Source organism: Sphaerodactylus townsendi, linkage group LG04, assembly GCF_021028975.2.
Source record: "Sphaerodactylus townsendi isolate TG3544 linkage group LG04, MPM_Stown_v2.3, whole genome shotgun sequence".
NCBI lineage: Eukaryota > Metazoa > Chordata > Lepidosauria > Squamata > Sphaerodactylidae > Sphaerodactylus > Sphaerodactylus townsendi.
Window position 1 is genome coordinate 7,683,832 of NC_059428.1, and position 18,323 is coordinate 7,702,154.

The window sequence follows — 18,323 nt, forward strand, 5'->3', positions numbered from 1 at the left end:
CCCACCTCCGCGGCCACCCCCGGCTCCCCCCCCACCCCCCCCCCCCCCCCCCCCCCCCCCCCTCCACCCCCCCACCCCCCCACCCCCTCCCCCCCCCACCCCCCCCCCCCCCCACCCCCCCCCCCCCCCCCCCCCCCCCCCCCCCACCCCCCCCCCCCCCCACCCCCCCCCCCCCCCACCCCCCCCCCCCCCCACCCCCCCCCCCCCCCACCCCCCCCCCCCCCCACCCCCCCCCCCCCCCACCCCCCCCCCCCCCCACCCCCCCCCCCCCCCACCCCCCCCCCCCCCCACCCCCCCCCCCCCCCACCCCCCCCCCCCCCCACCCCCCCCCCCCCCCACCCCCCCCCCCCCCCACCCCCCCCCCCCCCCACCCCCCCCCCCCCCCACCCCCCCCCCCCCCCACCCCCCCCCCCCCCCACCCCCCCCCCCCCCCACCCCCCCCCCCCCCCACCCCCCCCCCCCCCCACCCCCCCCCCCCCCCACCCCCCCCCCCCCCCACCCCCCCCCCCCCCCACCCCCCCCCCCCCCCACCCCCCCCCCCCCCCACCCCCCCCCCCCCCCACCCCCCCCCCCCCCCACCCCCCCCCCCCCCCACCCCCCCCCCCCCCCACCCCCCCCCCCCCCCACCCCCCCCCCCCCCCACCCCCCCCCCCCCCCACCCCCCCCCCCCCCCACCCCCCCCCCCCCCCACCCCCCCCCCCCCCCACCCCCCCCCCCCCCCACCCCCCCCCCCCCCCACCCCCCCCCCCCCCCACCCCCCCCCCCCCCCACCCCCCCCCCCCCCCACCCCCCCCCCCCCCCACCCCCCCCCCCCCCCACCCCCCCCCCCCCCCACCCCCCCCCCCCCCCACCCCCCCCCCCCCCCACCCCCCCCCCCCCCCACCCCCCCCCCCCCCCACCCCCCCCCCCCCCCACCCCCCCCCCCCCCCACCCCCCCCCCCCCCCACCCCCCCCCCCCCCCACCCCCCCCCCCCCCCACCCCCCCCCCCCCCCACCCCCCCCCCCCCCCACCCCCCCCCCCCCCCACCCCCCCCCCCCCCCACCCCCCCCCCCCCCCACCCCCCCCCCCCCCCACCCCCCCCCCCCCCCACCCCCCCCCCCCCCCACCCCCCCCCCCCCCCACCCCCCCCCCCCCCCACCCCCCCCCCCCCCCACCCCCCCCCCCCCCCACCCCCCCCCCCCCCCACCCCCCCCCCCCCCCACCCCCCCCCCCCCCCACCCCCCCCCCCCCCCACCCCCCCCCCCCCCCACCCCCCCCCCCCCCCACCCCCCCCCCCCCCCACCCCCCCCCCCCCCCACCCCCCCCCCCCCCCACCCCCCCCCCCCCCCACCCCCCCCCCCCCCCACCCCCCCCCCCCCCCACCCCCCCCCCCCCCCACCCCCCCCCCCCCCCACCCCCCCCCCCCCCCACCCCCCCCCCCCCCCACCCCCCCCCCCCCCCACCCCCCCCCCCCCCCACCCCCCCCCCCCCCCACCCCCCCCCCCCCCCACCCCCCCCCCCCCCCACCCCCCCCCCCCCCCACCCCCCCCCCCCCCCACCCCCCCCCCCCCCCACCCCCCCCCCCCCCCACCCCCCCCCCCCCCCACCCCCCCCCCCCCCCACCCCCCCCCCCCCCCACCCCCCCCCCCCCCCACCCCCCCCCCCCCCCACCCCCCCCCCCCCCCACCCCCCCCCCCCCCCACCCCCCCCCCCCCCCACCCCCCCCCCCCCCCACCCCCCCCCCCCCCCACCCCCCCCCCCCCCCACCCCCCCCCCCCCCCACCCCCCCCCCCCCCCACCCCCCCCCCCCCCCACCCCCCCCCCCCCCCACCCCCCCCCCCCCCCACCCCCCCCCCCCCCCACCCCCCCCCCCCCCCACCCCCCCCCCCCCCCACCCCCCCCCCCCCCCACCCCCCCCCCCCCCCACCCCCCCCCCCCCCCACCCCCCCCCCCCCCCACCCCCCCCCCCCCCCACCCCCCCCCCCCCCCACCCCCCCCCCCCCCCACCCCCCCCCCCCCCCACCCCCCCCCCCCCCCACCCCCCCCCCCCCCCACCCCCCCCCCCCCCCACCCCCCCCCCCCCCCACCCCCCCCCCCCCCCACCCCCCCCCCCCCCCACCCCCCCCCCCCCCCACCCCCCCCCCCCCCCACCCCCCCCCCCCCCCACCCCCCCCCCCCCCCACCCCCCCCCCCCCCCACCCCCCCCCCCCCCCACCCCCCCCCCCCCCCACCCCCCCCCCCCCCCACCCCCCCCCCCCCCCACCCCCCCCCCCCCCCACCCCCCCCCCCCCCCACCCCCCCCCCCCCCCACCCCCCCCCCCCCCCACCCCCCCCCCCCCCCACCCCCCCCCCCCCCCACCCCCCCCCCCCCCCACCCCCCCCCCCCCCCACCCCCCCCCCCCCCCACCCCCCCCCCCCCCCACCCCCCCCCCCCCCCACCCCCCCCCCCCCCCACCCCCCCCCCCCCCCACCCCCCCCCCCCCCCACCCCCCCCCCCCCCCACCCCCCCCCCCCCCCACCCCCCCCCCCCCCCACCCCCCCCCCCCCCCACCCCCCCCCCCCCCCACCCCCCCCCCCCCCCACCCCCCCCCCCCCCCACCCCCCCCCCCCCCCACCCCCCCCCCCCCCCACCCCCCCCCCCCCCCACCCCCCCCCCCCCCCACCCCCCCCCCCCCCCACCCCCCCCCCCCCCCACCCCCCCCCCCCCCCACCCCCCCCCCCCCCCACCCCCCCCCCCCCCCACCCCCCCCCCCCCCCACCCCCCCCCCCCCCCACCCCCCCCCCCCCCCACCCCCCCCCCCCCCCACCCCCCCCCCCCCCCACCCCCCCCCCCCCCCACCCCCCCCCCCCCCCACCCCCCCCCCCCCCCACCCCCCCCCCCCCCCACCCCCCCCCCCCCCCACCCCCCCCCCCCCCCACCCCCCCCCCCCCCCACCCCCCCCCCCCCCCACCCCCCCCCCCCCCCACCCCCCCCCCCCCCCACCCCCCCCCCCCCCCACCCCCCCCCCCCCCCACCCCCCCCCCCCCCCACCCCCCCCCCCCCCCACCCCCCCCCCCCCCCACCCCCCCCCCCCCCCACCCCCCCCCCCCCCCACCCCCCCCCCCCCCCACCCCCCCCCCCCCCCACCCCCCCCCCCCCCCACCCCCCCCCCCCCCCACCCCCCCCCCCCCCCACCCCCCCCCCCCCCCACCCCCCCCCCCCCCCACCCCCCCCCCCCCCCACCCCCCCCCCCCCCCACCCCCCCCCCCCCCCACCCCCCCCCCCCCCCACCCCCCCCCCCCCCCACCCCCCCCCCCCCCCACCCCCCCCCCCCCCCACCCCCCCCCCCCCCCACCCCCCCCCCCCCCCACCCCCCCCCCCCCCCACCCCCCCCCCCCCCCACCCCCCCCCCCCCCCACCCCCCCCCCCCCCCACCCCCCCCCCCCCCCACCCCCCCCCCCCCCCACCCCCCCCCCCCCCCACCCCCCCCCCCCCCCACCCCCCCCCCCCCCCACCCCCCCCCCCCCCCACCCCCCCCCCCCCCCACCCCCCCCCCCCCCCACCCCCCCCCCCCCCCACCCCCCCCCCCCCCCACCCCCCCCCCCCCCCACCCCCCCCCCCCCCCACCCCCCCCCCCCCCCACCCCCCCCCCCCCCCACCCCCCCCCCCCCCCACCCCCCCCCCCCCCCACCCCCCCCCCCCCCCACCCCCCCCCCCCCCCACCCCCCCCCCCCCCCACCCCCCCCCCCCCCCACCCCCCCCCCCCCCCACCCCCCCCCCCCCCCACCCCCCCCCCCCCCCACCCCCCCCCCCCCCCACCCCCCCCCCCCCCCACCCCCCCCCCCCCCCACCCCCCCCCCCCCCCACCCCCCCCCCCCCCCACCCCCCCCCCCCCCCACCCCCCCCCCCCCCCACCCCCCCCCCCCCCCACCCCCCCCCCCCCCCACCCCCCCCCCCCCCCACCCCCCCCCCCCCCCACCCCCCCCCCCCCCCACCCCCCCCCCCCCCCACCCCCCCCCCCCCCCACCCCCCCCCCCCCCCACCCCCCCCCCCCCCCACCCCCCCCCCCCCCCACCCCCCCCCCCCCCCACCCCCCCCCCCCCCCACCCCCCCCCCCCCCCACCCCCCCCCCCCCCCACCCCCCCCCCCCCCCACCCCCCCCCCCCCCCACCCCCCCCCCCCCCCACCCCCCCCCCCCCCCACCCCCCCCCCCCCCCACCCCCCCCCCCCCCCACCCCCCCCCCCCCCCACCCCCCCCCCCCCCCACCCCCCCCCCCCCCCACCCCCCCCCCCCCCCACCCCCCCCCCCCCCCACCCCCCCCCCCCCCCACCCCCCCCCCCCCCCACCCCCCCCCCCCCCCACCCCCCCCCCCCCCCACCCCCCCCCCCCCCCACCCCCCCCCCCCCCCACCCCCCCCCCCCCCCACCCCCCCCCCCCCCCACCCCCCCCCCCCCCCACCCCCCCCCCCCCCCACCCCCCCCCCCCCCCACCCCCCCCCCCCCCCACCCCCCCCCCCCCCCACCCCCCCCCCCCCCCACCCCCCCCCCCCCCCACCCCCCCCCCCCCCCACCCCCCCCCCCCCCCACCCCCCCCCCCCCCCACCCCCCCCCCCCCCCACCCCCCCCCCCCCCCACCCCCCCCCCCCCCCACCCCCCCCCCCCCCCACCCCCCCCCCCCCCCACCCCCCCCCCCCCCCACCCCCCCCCCCCCCCACCCCCCCCCCCCCCCACCCCCCCCCCCCCCCACCCCCCCCCCCCCCCACCCCCCCCCCCCCCCACCCCCCCCCCCCCCCACCCCCCCCCCCCCCCACCCCCCCCCCCCCCCACCCCCCCCCCCCCCCACCCCCCCCCCCCCCCACCCCCCCCCCCCCCCACCCCCCCCCCCCCCCACCCCCCCCCCCCCCCACCCCCCCCCCCCCCCACCCCCCCCCCCCCCCACCCCCCCCCCCCCCCACCCCCCCCCCCCCCCACCCCCCCCCCCCCCCACCCCCCCCCCCCCCCACCCCCCCCCCCCCCCACCCCCCCCCCCCCCCACCCCCCCCCCCCCCCACCCCCCCCCCCCCCCACCCCCCCCCCCCCCCACCCCCCCCCCCCCCCACCCCCCCCCCCCCCCACCCCCCCCCCCCCCCACCCCCCCCCCCCCCCACCCCCCCCCCCCCCCACCCCCCCCCCCCCCCACCCCCCCCCCCCCCCACCCCCCCCCCCCCCCACCCCCCCCCCCCCCCACCCCCCCCCCCCCCCACCCCCCCCCCCCCCCACCCCCCCCCCCCCCCACCCCCCCCCCCCCCCACCCCCCCCCCCCCCCACCCCCCCCCCCCCCCACCCCCCCCCCCCCCCACCCCCCCCCCCCCCCACCCCCCCCCCCCCCCACCCCCCCCCCCCCCCACCCCCCCCCCCCCCCACCCCCCCCCCCCCCCACCCCCCCCCCCCCCCACCCCCCCCCCCCCCCACCCCCCCCCCCCCCCACCCCCCCCCCCCCCCACCCCCCCCCCCCCCCACCCCCCCCCCCCCCCACCCCCCCCCCCCCCCACCCCCCCCCCCCCCCACCCCCCCCCCCCCCCACCCCCCCCCCCCCCCACCCCCCCCCCCCCCCACCCCCCCCCCCCCCCACCCCCCCCCCCCCCCACCCCCCCCCCCCCCCACCCCCCCCCCCCCCCACCCCCCCCCCCCCCCACCCCCCCCCCCCCCCACCCCCCCCCCCCCCCACCCCCCCCCCCCCCCACCCCCCCCCCCCCCCACCCCCCCCCCCCCCCACCCCCCCCCCCCCCCACCCCCCCCCCCCCCCACCCCCCCCCCCCCCCACCCCCCCCCCCCCCCACCCCCCCCCCCCCCCACCCCCCCCCCCCCCCACCCCCCCCCCCCCCCACCCCCCCCCCCCCCCACCCCCCCCCCCCCCCACCCCCCCCCCCCCCCACCCCCCCCCCCCCCCACCCCCCCCCCCCCCCACCCCCCCCCCCCCCCACCCCCCCCCCCCCCCACCCCCCCCCCCCCCCACCCCCCCCCCCCCCCACCCCCCCCCCCCCCCACCCCCCCCCCCCCCCACCCCCCCCCCCCCCCACCCCCCCCCCCCCCCACCCCCCCCCCCCCCCACCCCCCCCCCCCCCCACCCCCCCCCCCCCCCACCCCCCCCCCCCCCCACCCCCCCCCCCCCCCACCCCCCCCCCCCCCCACCCCCCCCCCCCCCCACCCCCCCCCCCCCCCACCCCCCCCCCCCCCCACCCCCCCCCCCCCCCACCCCCCCCCCCCCCCACCCCCCCCCCCCCCCACCCCCCCCCCCCCCCACCCCCCCCCCCCCCCACCCCCCCCCCCCCCCACCCCCCCCCCCCCCCACCCCCCCCCCCCCCCACCCCCCCCCCCCCCCACCCCCCCCCCCCCCCACCCCCCCCCCCCCCCACCCCCCCCCCCCCCCACCCCCCCCCCCCCCCACCCCCCCCCCCCCCCACCCCCCCCCCCCCCCACCCCCCCCCCCCCCCACCCCCCCCCCCCCCCACCCCCCCCCCCCCCCACCCCCCCCCCCCCCCACCCCCCCCCCCCCCCACCCCCCCCCCCCCCCACCCCCCCCCCCCCCCACCCCCCCCCCCCCCCACCCCCCCCCCCCCCCACCCCCCCCCCCCCCCACCCCCCCCCCCCCCCACCCCCCCCCCCCCCCACCCCCCCCCCCCCCCACCCCCCCCCCCCCCCACCCCCCCCCCCCCCCACCCCCCCCCCCCCCCACCCCCCCCCCCCCCCACCCCCCCCCCCCCCCACCCCCCCCCCCCCCCACCCCCCCCCCCCCCCACCCCCCCCCCCCCCCACCCCCCCCCCCCCCCACCCCCCCCCCCCCCCACCCCCCCCCCCCCCCACCCCCCCCCCCCCCCACCCCCCCCCCCCCCCACCCCCCCCCCCCCCCACCCCCCCCCCCCCCCACCCCCCCCCCCCCCCACCCCCCCCCCCCCCCACCCCCCCCCCCCCCCACCCCCCCCCCCCCCCACCCCCCCCCCCCCCCACCCCCCCCCCCCCCCACCCCCCCCCCCCCCCACCCCCCCCCCCCCCCACCCCCCCCCCCCCCCACCCCCCCCCCCCCCCACCCCCCCCCCCCCCCACCCCCCCCCCCCCCCACCCCCCCCCCCCCCCACCCCCCCCCCCCCCCACCCCCCCCCCCCCCCACCCCCCCCCCCCCCCACCCCCCCCCCCCCCCACCCCCCCCCCCCCCCACCCCCCCCCCCCCCCACCCCCCCCCCCCCCCACCCCCCCCCCCCCCCACCCCCCCCCCCCCCCACCCCCCCCCCCCCCCACCCCCCCCCCCCCCCACCCCCCCCCCCCCCCACCCCCCCCCCCCCCCACCCCCCCCCCCCCCCACCCCCCCCCCCCCCCACCCCCCCCCCCCCCCACCCCCCCCCCCCCCCACCCCCCCCCCCCCCCACCCCCCCCCCCCCCCACCCCCCCCCCCCCCCACCCCCCCCCCCCCCCACCCCCCCCCCCCCCCACCCCCCCCCCCCCCCACCCCCCCCCCCCCCCACCCCCCCCCCCCCCCACCCCCCCCCCCCCCCACCCCCCCCCCCCCCCACCCCCCCCCCCCCCCACCCCCCCCCCCCCCCACCCCCCCCCCCCCCCACCCCCCCCCCCCCCCACCCCCCCCCCCCCCCACCCCCCCCCCCCCCCACCCCCCCCCCCCCCCACCCCCCCCCCCCCCCACCCCCCCCCCCCCCCACCCCCCCCCCCCCCCACCCCCCCCCCCCCCCACCCCCCCCCCCCCCCACCCCCCCCCCCCCCCACCCCCCCCCCCCCCCACCCCCCCCCCCCCCCACCCCCCCCCCCCCCCACCCCCCCCCCCCCCCACCCCCCCCCCCCCCCACCCCCCCCCCCCCCCACCCCCCCCCCCCCCCACCCCCCCCCCCCCCCACCCCCCCCCCCCCCCACCCCCCCCCCCCCCCACCCCCCCCCCCCCCCACCCCCCCCCCCCCCCACCCCCCCCCCCCCCCACCCCCCCCCCCCCCCACCCCCCCCCCCCCCCACCCCCCCCCCCCCCCACCCCCCCCCCCCCCCACCCCCCCCCCCCCCCACCCCCCCCCCCCCCCACCCCCCCCCCCCCCCACCCCCCCCCCCCCCCACCCCCCCCCCCCCCCACCCCCCCCCCCCCCCACCCCCCCCCCCCCCCACCCCCCCCCCCCCCCACCCCCCCCCCCCCCCACCCCCCCCCCCCCCCACCCCCCCCCCCCCCCACCCCCCCCCCCCCCCACCCCCCCCCCCCCCCACCCCCCCCCCCCCCCACCCCCCCCCCCCCCCACCCCCCCCCCCCCCCACCCCCCCCCCCCCCCACCCCCCCCCCCCCCCACCCCCCCCCCCCCCCACCCCCCCCCCCCCCCACCCCCCCCCCCCCCCACCCCCCCCCCCCCCCACCCCCCCCCCCCCCCACCCCCCCCCCCCCCCACCCCCCCCCCCCCCCACCCCCCCCCCCCCCCACCCCCCCCCCCCCCCACCCCCCCCCCCCCCCACCCCCCCCCCCCCCCACCCCCCCCCCCCCCCACCCCCCCCCCCCCCCACCCCCCCCCCCCCCCACCCCCCCCCCCCCCCACCCCCCCCCCCCCCCACCCCCCCCCCCCCCCACCCCCCCCCCCCCCCACCCCCCCCCCCCCCCACCCCCCCCCCCCCCCACCCCCCCCCCCCCCCACCCCCCCCCCCCCCCACCCCCCCCCCCCCCCACCCCCCCCCCCCCCCACCCCCCCCCCCCCCCACCCCCCCCCCCCCCCACCCCCCCCCCCCCCCACCCCCCCCCCCCCCCACCCCCCCCCCCCCCCACCCCCCCCCCCCCCCACCCCCCCCCCCCCCCACCCCCCCCCCCCCCCACCCCCCCCCCCCCCCACCCCCCCCCCCCCCCACCCCCCCCCCCCCCCACCCCCCCCCCCCCCCACCCCCCCCCCCCCCCACCCCCCCCCCCCCCCACCCCCCCCCCCCCCCACCCCCCCCCCCCCCCACCCCCCCCCCCCCCCACCCCCCCCCCCCCCCACCCCCCCCCCCCCCCACCCCCCCCCCCCCCCACCCCCCCCCCCCCCCACCCCCCCCCCCCCCCACCCCCCCCCCCCCCCACCCCCCCCCCCCCCCACCCCCCCCCCCCCCCACCCCCCCCCCCCCCCACCCCCCCCCCCCCCCACCCCCCCCCCCCCCCACCCCCCCCCCCCCCCACCCCCCCCCCCCCCCACCCCCCCCCCCCCCCACCCCCCCCCCCCCCCACCCCCCCCCCCCCCCACCCCCCCCCCCCCCCACCCCCCCCCCCCCCCACCCCCCCCCCCCCCCACCCCCCCCCCCCCCCACCCCCCCCCCCCCCCACCCCCCCCCCCCCCCACCCCCCCCCCCCCCCACCCCCCCCCCCCCCCACCCCCCCCCCCCCCCACCCCCCCCCCCCCCCACCCCCCCCCCCCCCCACCCCCCCCCCCCCCCACCCCCCCCCCCCCCCACCCCCCCCCCCCCCCACCCCCCCCCCCCCCCACCCCCCCCCCCCCCCACCCCCCCCCCCCCCCACCCCCCCCCCCCCCCACCCCCCCCCCCCCCCACCCCCCCCCCCCCCCACCCCCCCCCCCCCCCACCCCCCCCCCCCCCCACCCCCCCCCCCCCCCACCCCCCCCCCCCCCCACCCCCCCCCCCCCCCACCCCCCCCCCCCCCCACCCCCCCCCCCCCCCACCCCCCCCCCCCCCCACCCCCCCCCCCCCCCACCCCCCCCCCCCCCCACCCCCCCCCCCCCCCACCCCCCCCCCCCCCCACCCCCCCCCCCCCCCACCCCCCCCCCCCCCCACCCCCCCCCCCCCCCACCCCCCCCCCCCCCCACCCCCCCCCCCCCCCACCCCCCCCCCCCCCCACCCCCCCCCCCCCCCACCCCCCCCCCCCCCCACCCCCCCCCCCCCCCACCCCCCCCCCCCCCCACCCCCCCCCCCCCCCACCCCCCCCCCCCCCCACCCCCCCCCCCCCCCACCCCCCCCCCCCCCCACCCCCCCCCCCCCCCACCCCCCCCCCCCCCCACCCCCCCCCCCCCCCACCCCCCCCCCCCCCCACCCCCCCCCCCCCCCACCCCCCCCCCCCCCCACCCCCCCCCCCCCCCACCCCCCCCCCCCCCCACCCCCCCCCCCCCCCACCCCCCCCCCCCCCCACCCCCCCCCCCCCCCACCCCCCCCCCCCCCCACCCCCCCCCCCCCCCACCCCCCCCCCCCCCCACCCCCCCCCCCCCCCACCCCCCCCCCCCCCCACCCCCCCCCCCCCCCACCCCCCCCCCCCCCCACCCCCCCCCCCCCCCACCCCCCCCCCCCCCCACCCCCCCCCCCCCCCACCCCCCCCCCCCCCCACCCCCCCCCCCCCCCACCCCCCCCCCCCCCCACCCCCCCCCCCCCCCACCCCCCCCCCCCCCCACCCCCCCCCCCCCCCACCCCCCCCCCCCCCCACCCCCCCCCCCCCCCACCCCCCCCCCCCCCCACCCCCCCCCCCCCCCACCCCCCCCCCCCCCCACCCCCCCCCCCCCCCACCCCCCCCCCCCCCCACCCCCCCCCCCCCCCACCCCCCCCCCCCCCCACCCCCCCCCCCCCCCACCCCCCCCCCCCCCCACCCCCCCCCCCCCCCACCCCCCCCCCCCCCCACCCCCCCCCCCCCCCACCCCCCCCCCCCCCCACCCCCCCCCCCCCCCACCCCCCCCCCCCCCCACCCCCCCCCCCCCCCACCCCCCCCCCCCCCCACCCCCCCCCCCCCCCACCCCCCCCCCCCCCCACCCCCCCCCCCCCCCACCCCCCCCCCCCCCCACCCCCCCCCCCCCCCACCCCCCCCCCCCCCCACCCCCCCCCCCCCCCACCCCCCCCCCCCCCCACCCCCCCCCCCCCCCACCCCCCCCCCCCCCCACCCCCCCCCCCCCCCACCCCCCCCCCCCCCCACCCCCCCCCCCCCCCACCCCCCCCCCCCCCCACCCCCCCCCCCCCCCACCCCCCCCCCCCCCCACCCCCCCCCCCCCCCACCCCCCCCCCCCCCCACCCCCCCCCCCCCCCACCCCCCCCCCCCCCCACCCCCCCCCCCCCCCACCCCCCCCCCCCCCCACCCCCCCCCCCCCCCACCCCCCCCCCCCCCCACCCCCCCCCCCCCCCACCCCCCCCCCCCCCCACCCCCCCCCCCCCCCACCCCCCCCCCCCCCCACCCCCCCCCCCCCCCACCCCCCCCCCCCCCCACCCCCCCCCCCCCCCACCCCCCCCCCCCCCCACCCCCCCCCCCCCCCACCCCCCCCCCCCCCCACCCCCCCCCCCCCCCACCCCCCCCCCCCCCCACCCCCCCCCCCCCCCACCCCCCCCCCCCCCCACCCCCCCCCCCCCCCACCCCCCCCCCCCCCCACCCCCCCCCCCCCCCACCCCCCCCCCCCCCCACCCCCCCCCCCCCCCACCCCCCCCCCCCCCCACCCCCCCCCCCCCCCACCCCCCCCCCCCCCCACCCCCCCCCCCCCCCACCCCCCCCCCCCCCCACCCCCCCCCCCCCCCACCCCCCCCCCCCCCCACCCCCCCCCCCCCCCACCCCCCCCCCCCCCCACCCCCCCCCCCCCCCACCCCCCCCCCCCCCCACCCCCCCCCCCCCCCACCCCCCCCCCCCCCCACCCCCCCCCCCCCCCACCCCCCCCCCCCCCCACCCCCCCCCCCCCCCACCCCCCCCCCCCCCCACCCCCCCCCCCCCCCACCCCCCCCCCCCCCCACCCCCCCCCCCCCCCACCCCCCCCCCCCCCCACCCCCCCCCCCCCCCACCCCCCCCCCCCCCCACCCCCCCCCCCCCCCACCCCCCCCCCCCCCCACCCCCCCCCCCCCCCACCCCCCCCCCCCCCCACCCCCCCCCCCCCCCACCCCCCCCCCCCCCCACCCCCCCCCCCCCCCACCCCCCCCCCCCCCCACCCCCCCCCCCCCCCACCCCCCCCCCCCCCCACCCCCCCCCCCCCCCACCCCCCCCCCCCCCCACCCCCCCCCCCCCCCACCCCCCCCCCCCCCCACCCCCCCCCCCCCCCACCCCCCCCCCCCCCCACCCCCCCCCCCCCCCACCCCCCCCCCCCCCCACCCCCCCCCCCCCCCACCCCCCCCCCCCCCCACCCCCCCCCCCCCCCACCCCCCCCCCCCCCCACCCCCCCCCCCCCCCACCCCCCCCCCCCCCCACCCCCCCCCCCCCCCACCCCCCCCCCCCCCCACCCCCCCCCCCCCCCACCCCCCCCCCCCCCCACCCCCCCCCCCCCCCACCCCCCCCCCCCCCCACCCCCCCCCCCCCCCACCCCCCCCCCCCCCCACCCCCCCCCCCCCCCACCCCCCCCCCCCCCCACCCCCCCCCCCCCCCACCCCCCCCCCCCCCCACCCCCCCCCCCCCCCACCCCCCCCCCCCCCCACCCCCCCCCCCCCCCACCCCCCCCCCCCCCCACCCCCCCCCCCCCCCACCCCCCCCCCCCCCCACCCCCCCCCCCCCCCACCCCCCCCCCCCCCCACCCCCCCCCCCCCCCACCCCCCCCCCCCCCCACCCCCCCCCCCCCCCACCCCCCCCCCCCCCCACCCCCCCCCCCCCCCACCCCCCCCCCCCCCCACCCCCCCCCCCCCCCACCCCCCCCCCCCCCCACCCCCCCCCCCCCCCACCCCCCCCCCCCCCCACCCCCCCCCCCCCCCACCCCCCCCCCCCCCCACCCCCCCCCCCCCCCACCCCCCCCCCCCCCCACCCCCCCCCCCCCCCACCCCCCCCCCCCCCCACCCCCCCCCCCCCCCACCCCCCCCCCCCCCCACCCCCCCCCCCCCCCACCCCCCCCCCCCCCCACCCCCCCCCCCCCCCACCCCCCCCCCCCCCCACCCCCCCCCCCCCCCACCCCCCCCCCCCCCCACCCCCCCCCCCCCCCACCCCCCCCCCCCCCCACCCCCCCCCCCCCCCACCCCCCCCCCCCCCCACCCCCCCCCCCCCCCACCCCCCCCCCCCCCCACCCCCCCCCCCCCCCACCCCCCCCCCCCCCCACCCCCCCCCCCCCCCACCCCCCCCCCCCCCCACCCCCCCCCCCCCCCACCCCCCCCCCCCCCCACCCCCCCCCCCCCCCACCCCCCCCCCCCCCCACCCCCCCCCCCCCCCACCCCCCCCCCCCCCCACCCCCCCCCCCCCCCACCCCCCCCCCCCCCCACCCCCCCCCCCCCCCACCCCCCCCCCCCCCCACCCCCCCCCCCCCCCACCCCCCCCCCCCCCCACCCCCCCCCCCCCCCACCCCCCCCCCCCCCCACCCCCCCCCCCCCCCACCCCCCCCCCCCCCCACCCCCCCCCCCCCCCACCCCCCCCCCCCCCCACCCCCCCCCCCCCCCACCCCCCCCCCCCCCCACCCCCCCCCCCCCCCACCCCCCCCCCCCCCCACCCCCCCCCCCCCCCACCCCCCCCCCCCCCCACCCCCCCCCCCCCCCACCCCCCCCCCCCCCCACCCCCCCCCCCCCCCACCCCCCCCCCCCCCCACCCCCCCCCCCCCCCACCCCCCCCCCCCCCCACCCCCCCCCCCCCCCACCCCCCCCCCCCCCCACCCCCCCCCCCCCCCACCCCCCCCCCCCCCCACCCCCCCCCCCCCCCACCCCCCCCCCCCCCCACCCCCCCCCCCCCCCACCCCCCCCCCCCCCCACCCCCCCCCCCCCCCACCCCCCCCCCCCCCCACCCCCCCCCCCCCCCACCCCCCCCCCCCCCCACCCCCCCCCCCCCCCACCCCCCCCCCCCCCCACCCCCCCCCCCCCCCACCCCCCCCCCCCCCCACCCCCCCCCCCCCCCACCCCCCCCCCCCCCCACCCCCCCCCCCCCCCACCCCCCCCCCCCCCCACCCCCCCCCCCCCCCACCCCCCCCCCCCCCCACCCCCCCCCCCCCCCACCCCCCCCCCCCCCCACCCCCCCCCCCCCCCACCCCCCCCCCCCCCCACCCCCCCCCCCCCCCACCCCCCCCCCCCCCCACCCCCCCCCCCCCCCACCCCCCCCCCCCCCCACCCCCCCCCCCCCCCACCCCCCCCCCCCCCCACCCCCCCCCCCCCCCACCCCCCCCCCCCCCCACCCCCCCCCCCCCCCACCCCCCCCCCCCCCCACCCCCCCCCCCCCCCACCCCCCCCCCCCCCCACCCCCCCCCCCCCCCACCCCCCCCCCCCCCCACCCCCCCCCCCCCCCACCCCCCCCCCCCCCCACCCCCCCCCCCCCCCACCCCCCCCCCCCCCCACCCCCCCCCCCCCCCACCCCCCCCCCCCCCCACCCCCCCCCCCCCCCACCCCCCCCCCCCCCCACCCCCCCCCCCCCCCACCCCCCCCCCCCCCCACCCCCCCCCCCCCCCACCCCCCCCCCCCCCCACCCCCCCCCCCCCCCACCCCCCCCCCCCCCCACCCCCCCCCCCCCCCACCCCCCCCCCCCCCCACCCCCCCCCCCCCCCACCCCCCCCCCCCCCCACCCCCCCCCCCCCCCACCCCCCCCCCCCCCCACCCCCCCCCCCCCCCACCCCCCCCCCCCCCCACCCCCCCCCCCCCCCACCCCCCCCCCCCCCCACCCCCCCCCCCCCCCACCCCCCCCCCCCCCCACCCCCCCCCCCCCCCACCCCCCCCCCCCCCCACCCCCCCCCCCCCCCACCCCCCCCCCCCCCCACCCCCCCCCCCCCCCACCCCCCCCCCCCCCCACCCCCCCCCCCCCCCACCCCCCCCCCCCCCCACCCCCCCCCCCCCCCACCCCCCCCCCCCCCCACCCCCCCCCCCCCCCACCCCCCCCCCCCCCCACCCCCCCCCCCCCCCACCCCCCCCCCCCCCCACCCCCCCCCCCCCCCACCCCCCCCCCCCCCCACCCCCCCCCCCCCCCACCCCCCCCCCCCCCCACCCCCCCCCCCCCCCACCCCCCCCCCCCCCCACCCCCCCCCCCCCCCACCCCCCCCCCCCCCCACCCCCCCCCCCCCCCACCCCCCCCCCCCCCCACCCCCCCCCCCCCCCACCCCCCCCCCCCCCCACCCCCCCCCCCCCCCACCCCCCCCCCCCCCCACCCCCCCCCCCCCCCACCCCCCCCCCCCCCCACCCCCCCCCCCCCCCACCCCCCCCCCCCCCCACCCCCCCCCCCCCCCACCCCCCCCCCCCCCCACCCCCCCCCCCCCCCACCCCCCCCCCCCCCCACCCCCCCCCCCCCCCACCCCCCCCCCCCCCCACCCCCCCCCCCCCCCACCCCCCCCCCCCCCCACCCCCCCCCCCCCCCACCCCCCCCCCCCCCCACCCCCCCCCCCCCCCACCCCCCCCCCCCCCCACCCCCCCCCCCCCCCACCCCCCCCCCCCCCCACCCCCCCCCCCCCCCACCCCCCCCCCCCCCCACCCCCCCCCCCCCCCACCCCCCCCCCCCCCCACCCCCCCCCCCCCCCACCCCCCCCCCCCCCCACCCCCCCCCCCCCCCACCCCCCCCCCCCCCCACCCCCCCCCCCCCCCACCCCCCCCCCCCCCCACCCCCCCCCCCCCCCACCCCCCCCCCCCCCCACCCCCCCCCCCCCCCACCCCCCCCCCCCCCCACCCCCCCCCCCCCCCACCCCCCCCCCCCCCCACCCCCCCCCCCCCCCACCCCCCCCCCCCCCCACCCCCCCCCCCCCCCACCCCCCCCCCCCCCCACCCCCCCCCCCCCCCACCCCCCCCCCCCCCCACCCCCCCCCCCCCCCACCCCCCCCCCCCCCCACCCCCCCCCCCCCCCACCCCCCCCCCCCCCCACCCCCCCCCCCCCCCACCCCCCCCCCCCCCCACCCCCCCCCCCCCCCACCCCCCCCCCCCCCCACCCCCCCCCCCCCCCACCCCCCCCCCCCCCCACCCCCCCCCCCCCCCACCCCCCCCCCCCCCCACCCCCCCCCCCCCCCACCCCCCCCCCCCCCCACCCCCCCCCCCCCCCACCCCCCCCCCCCCCCACCCCCCCCCCCCCCCACCCCCCCCCCCCCCCACCCCCCCCCCCCCCCACCCCCCCCCCCCCCCACCCCCCCCCCCCCCCACCCCCCCCCCCCCCCACCCCCCCCCCCCCCCACCCCCCCCCCCCCCCACCCCCCCCCCCCCCCACCCCCCCCCCCCCCCACCCCCCCCCCCCCCCACCCCCCCCCCCCCCCACCCCCCCCCCCCCCCACCCCCCCCCCCCCCCACCCCCCCCCCCCCCCACCCCCCCCCCCCCCCACCCCCCCCCCCCCCCACCCCCCCCCCCCCCCACCCCCCCCCCCCCCCACCCCCCCCCCCCCCCACCCCCCCCCCCCCCCACCCCCCCCCCCCCCCACCCCCCCCCCCCCCCACCCCCCCCCCCCCCCACCCCCCCCCCCCCCCACCCCCCCCCCCCCCCACCCCCCCCCCCCCCCACCCCCCCCCCCCCCCACCCCCCCCCCCCCCCACCCCCCCCCCCCCCCACCCCCCCCCCCCCCCACCCCCCCCCCCCCCCACCCCCCCCCCCCCCCACCCCCCCCCCCCCCCACCCCCCCCCCCCCCCACCCCCCCCCCCCCCCACCCCCCCCCCCCCCCACCCCCCCCCCCCCCCACCCCCCCCCCCCCCCACCCCCCCCCCCCCCCACCCCCCCCCCCCCCCACCCCCCCCCCCCCCCACCCCCCCCCCCCCCCACCCCCCCCCCCCCCCACCCCCCCCCCCCCCCACCCCCCCCCCCCCCCACCCCCCCCCCCCCCCACCCCCCCCCCCCCCCACCCCCCCCCCCCCCCACCCCCCCCCCCCCCCACCCCCCCCCCCCCCCACCCCCCCCCCCCCCCACCCCCCCCCCCCCCCACCCCCCCCCCCCCCCACCCCCCCCCCCCCCCACCCCCCCCCCCCCCCACCCCCCCCCCCCCCCACCCCCCCCCCCCCCCACCCCCCCCCCCCCCCACCCCCCCCCCCCCCCACCCCCCCCCCCCCCCACCCCCCCCCCCCCCCACCCCCCCCCCCCCCCACCCCCCCCCCCCCCCACCCCCCCCCCCCCCCACCCCCCCCCCCCCCCACCCCCCCCCCCCCCCACCCCCCCCCCCCCCCACCCCCCCCCCCCCCCACCCCCCCCCCCCCCCACCCCCCCCCCCCCCCACCCCCCCCCCCCCCCACCCCCCCCCCCCCCCACCCCCCCCCCCCCCCACCCCCCCCCCCCCCCACCCCCCCCCCCCCCCACCCCCCCCCCCCCCCACCCCCCCCCCCCCCCACCCCCCCCCCCCCCCACCCCCCCCCCCCCCCACCCCCCCCCCCCCCCACCCCCCCCCCCCCCCACCCCCCCCCCCCCCCACCCCCCCCCCCCCCCACCCCCCCCCCCCCCCACCCCCCCCCCCCCCCACCCCCCCCCCCCCCCACCCCCCCCCCCCCCCACCCCCCCCCCCCCCCACCCCCCCCCCCCCCCACCCCCCCCCCCCCCCACCCCCCCCCCCCCCCACCCCCCCCCCCCCCCACCCCCCCCCCCCCCCACCCCCCCCCCCCCCCACCCCCCCCCCCCCCCACCCCCCCCCCCCCCCACCCCCCCCCCCCCCCACCCCCCCCCCCCCCCACCCCCCCCCCCCCCCACCCCCCCCCCCCCCCACCCCCCCCCCCCCCCACCCCCCCCCCCCCCCACCCCCCCCCCCCCCCACCCCCCCCCCCCCCCACCCCCCCCCCCCCCCACCCCCCCCCCCCCCCACCCCCCCCCCCCCCCACCCCCCCCCCCCCCCACCCCCCCCCCCCCCCACCCCCCCCCCCCCCCACCCCCCCCCCCCCCCACCCCCCCCCCCCCCCACCCCCCCCCCCCCCCACCCCCCCCCCCCCCCACCCCCCCCCCCCCCCACCCCCCCCCCCCCCCACCCCCCCCCCCCCCCACCCCCCCCCCCCCCCACCCCCCCCCCCCCCCACCCCCCCCCCCCCCCACCCCCCCCCCCCCCCACCCCCCCCCCCCCCCACCCCCCCCCCCCCCCACCCCCCCCCCCCCCCACCCCCCCCCCCCCCCACCCCCCCCCCCCCCCACCCCCCCCCCCCCCCACCCCCCCCCCCCCCCACCCCCCCCCCCCCCCACCCCCCCCCCCCCCCACCCCCCCCCCCCCCCACCCCCCCCCCCCCCCACCCCCCCCCCCCCCCACCCCCCCCCCCCCCCACCCCCCCCCCCCCCCACCCCCCCCCCCCCCCACCCCCCCCCCCCCCCACCCCCCCCCCCCCCCACCCCCCCCCCCCCCCACCCCCCCCCCCCCCCACCCCCCCCCCCCCCCACCCCCCCCCCCCCCCACCCCCCCCCCCCCCCACCCCCCCCCCCCCCCACCCCCCCCCCCCCCCACCCCCCCCCCCCCCCACCCCCCCCCCCCCCCACCCCCCCCCCCCCCCACCCCCCCCCCCCCCCACCCCCCCCCCCCCCCACCCCCCCCCCCCCCCACCCCCCCCCCCCCCCACCCCCCCCCCCCCCCACCCCCCCCCCCCCCCAC